Source organism: Myxine glutinosa, chromosome 1, assembly GCF_964187855.1.
Source record: "Myxine glutinosa chromosome 1, kmMyxGlut1.1, whole genome shotgun sequence".
Lineage (NCBI taxonomy): Eukaryota > Metazoa > Chordata > Myxini > Myxiniformes > Myxinidae > Myxine > Myxine glutinosa.
The window spans coordinates 266,881,285-266,885,437 of record NC_136261.1 but is presented as its reverse complement, the minus strand read 5'-3'; positions in this window follow the sequence as shown (position 1 = coordinate 266,885,437).

Below are 4,153 nucleotides of genomic sequence, written 5' to 3'. Positions count from 1 at the left end.
TATTGAATAGCGCATGCGCATACACTCGGATGTGCGTTGGTATGAGGTAAGAACATCGCTGACTAAAATCGCGATTTGTTTGAAGAAACCAGAATAAATTTAGCAACAAAGACAACATGAATGTTTTCATATCAATCTCGTTTCACAGAACCTGACACAAATTAGGTGTAATTATTGAATAGCACATGCGCATACACTCGGATGTGCGTTGGTATGAGTTAAGAACATCGCGGACTAAAATCGCGATTTGTTTGAAGAAACCAGAATAAATTTAGCAACAAAGACAACATGAATGTTTTCATATCAATCTCGTTTCACAGAACTTGACACGAATTAGGTGTAATTATTGAATAGCGCATGCGCATACACTCGGATGTGCGTTGGTATAAGGTAAGAACATCGCGGACTAAAATCGCGATTTGTTTGAAGAAACCAGAATAAATTTAGCAACAAAGACAACATGAATGTTTTCATATCAATCTCGTTTCACAGAACTTGACACGAATTAGGTGTAATTATTGAATAGCGCATGCGCATACACTCGGATGTGCGTTGGTATGAGGTAAGAACATCGCGGACTAAAATCGCGATTTGTTTGAAGAAACCAGAATAAATTTAGCAACAAAGACAACATGAATGTTTTCATGTCAATCTCGTTTCACAGAATTTGACACAAATTAGGTGTAATTATTGAATGGCGCATGCGCATACACTCGGATGTGCGTTGGTATGAGGTAAGAACATCGCGGACTAAAATCGCAATTTGTTTGAAGAAACCAGAATAAATTTAGCAACAAAGACAACATGAATGTTTTCATATCAATCTCGTTTCACAGAACTTGACACAAATTAGGTGTAATTATTGAATAGCGCATGCGCATACACTCGGATGTGCGTTGGTATGAGGTAAGAACATCGCGGACTAAAATCGCAATTGTTTGAAGAAACCAGAATAAATTTAGCAACAAAGACAACATGAATGTTTTCATATCAATCTCGTTTCACAGAACTTGACACAAATTAGGTGTAATTATTGAATAGCGCATGTGCATACACTCGGACGTGCGTTGGTATGAGGTAAGAACATCGCGGACTAAAATCGCGATTTGTTTGAAGTAACCAGAATAAATTTAGCAACAAAGACAACATGAATGTTTTCCTATCAATCTCGTTTCACAGAACTTGACACAAATTAGGTGTAATTATTGAATAGCGCATGCGCATACACTCGGATGTGCGTTGGTATGAGGTAAGAACATCGCGGACTAAAATCGCGATTTGTATCAAGAAACCAGAATAAATTTAGCAACAAAGACAACATGAATGTTTTCATATCAATCTCGTTTCACAGAACCTGACACAAATTAGGTGTAATTATTGAATAGCGCATGCGCATACACTCGGATGTGCGTTGGTATGAGGTAAGAACATCGCGGACTAAAATCGCGATTTGTTTGAAGAAACCAGAATGAATTTAGCAACAAAGACAACATGAATGTTTTCATATCAATCTCGTTTCACAGAACTTGACACGAATTAGGTGTAATTATTGAATAGCGCATGCGCATACACTCGGATGTGCGTTGGTATGAGGTAAGAACGAACATCGCGGACTAAAATCGCGATTTGTTTGAAGAAACCAGAATAAATTTAGCAACAAAGACAACATGAATGTTTTCATGTCAATCTCGTTTCACAGAACTTGACACAAATTAGGTGTAATTATTGAATGGCGCATGCGCATACACTCGGATGTGCGTTGGTATGAGGTAAGAACATCGCGGACTAAAATCGCAATTTGTTTGAAGAAACCAGAATAAATTTAGCAACAAAGACAACATGAATGTTTTCATATCAATCTCGTTTCACAGAACTTGACACAAATTAGGTGTAATTATTGAATAGCACATGCGCATACACTCGGATGTGCGTTGGTATGAGTTAAGAACATCGCGGACTAAAATCGCGATTTGTTTGAAGAAACCAGAATAAATTTAGCAACAAAGACAACATGAATGTTTTCATATCAATCTCGTTTCACAGAACTTGACACAAATTAGGTGTAATTATTGAATAGCGCATGTGCATACACTCGGACGTGCGTTGGTTTGAGGTAAGAACATCGCGGACTAAAATCGCGATTTGTTTGAAGAAACCAGAATAAATTTAGCAACAAAGACAACATGAATGTTTTCATATCAATCTCGTTTCACAGAACCTGACACAAATTCGGTGTAATTATTGAATAGCGCATGCGCATACACTCGGATGTGCGTTGGTATGAGGTAAGAACATCGCGGACTAAAATCGCGATTTGTTTGAAGAAACCAGAATAAATTTAGCAACAAAGACAACATGAATGTTTTCATATCAATCTCGTTTCACAGAACTTGACACGAATTAGGTGTAATTATTGAATAGCGCATGCGCATACACTCGGATGTGCGTTGGTATGAGGTAAGAACATCGCGGACTAAAATCGCGATTTGTTTGAAGAAACCAGAATAAATTTAGCAACAAAGACAACATGAATGTTTTCATGTCAATCTCGTTTCACAGAATTTGACACAAATTAGGTGTAATTATTGAATGGCGCATGCGCATACACTCGGATGTGCGTTGGTATGAGGTAAGAACATCGCGGACTAAAATCGCAATTTGTTTGAAGAAACCAGAATAAATTTAGCAACAAAGACAACATGAATGTTTTCATATCAATCTCGTTTCACAGAACTTGACACAAATTAGGTGTAATTATTGAATAGCGCATGCGCATACACTCGGATGTGCGTTGGTATGAGGTAAGAACATCGCGGACTAAAATCGCAATTGTTTGAAGAAACCAGAATAAATTTAGCAACAAAGACAACATGAATGTTTTCATATCAATCTCGTTTCACAGAACTTGACACAAATTAGGTGTAATTATTGAATAGCGCATGTGCATACACTCGGACGTGCGTTGGTATGAGGTAAGAACATCGCGGACTAAAATCGCGATTTGTTTGAAGTAACCAGAATAAATTTAGCAACAAAGACAACATGAATGTTTTCCTATCAATCTCGTTTCACAGAACTTGACACAAATTAGGTGTAATTATTGAATAGCGCATGCGCATACACTCGGATGTGCGTTGGTATGAGGTAAGAACATCGCGGACTAAAATCGCGATTTGTATCAAGAAACCAGAATAAATTTAGCAACAAAGACAACATGAATGTTTTCATATCAATCTCGTTTCACAGAACCTGACACAAATTAGGTGTAATTATTGAATAGCGCATGCGCATACACTCGGATGTGCGTTGGTATGAGGTAAGAACATCGCGGACTAAAATCGCGATTTGTTTGAAGAAACCAGAATAAATTTAGCAACAAAGACAACATGAATGTTTTCATATCAATCTCGTTTCACAGAACTTGACACGAATTAGGTGTAATTATTGAATAGCGCATGCGCATACACTCGGATGTGCGTTGGTATGAGGTAAGAACATCGCGGACTAAAATCGCGATTTGTTTGAAGAAACCAGAATAAATTTAGCAACAAAGACAACATGAATGTTTTCATGTCAATCTCGTTTCACAGAACTTGACACAAATTAGGTGTAATTATTGAATGGCGCATGCGCATACACTCGGATGTGCGTTGGTATGAGGTAAGAACATCGCGGACTAAAATCGCGATTTGTTTGAAGAAACCAGAATAAATTTAGCAACAAAGACAACATGAATGTTTTCATATCAATCTCGTTTCACAGAACTTGACACAAATTAGGTGTAATTATTGAATAGCGCATGCGCATACACTCGGATGTGCGTTGGTATGAGGTAAGAACATCGCGGACTAAAATCGCGATTTGTTTGAAGAAACCAGAATAAATTTAGCAACAAAGACAACATGAATGTTTTCATATCAATCTCGTTTCACAGAACTTGACACGAATTAGGTGTAATTATTGAATAGCGCATGCGCATACACTCGGATGTGCGTTGGTATGAGGTAAGAACATCGCGGACTAAAATCGCGATTTGTTTGAAGAAACCAGAATAAATTTAGCAACAAAGACAACATGAATGTTTTCATGTCAATCTGGTAACAATCCACAGTCGGTGGTGGAGGTAACAATCACGTGTTTGTTTGTTTTTAAT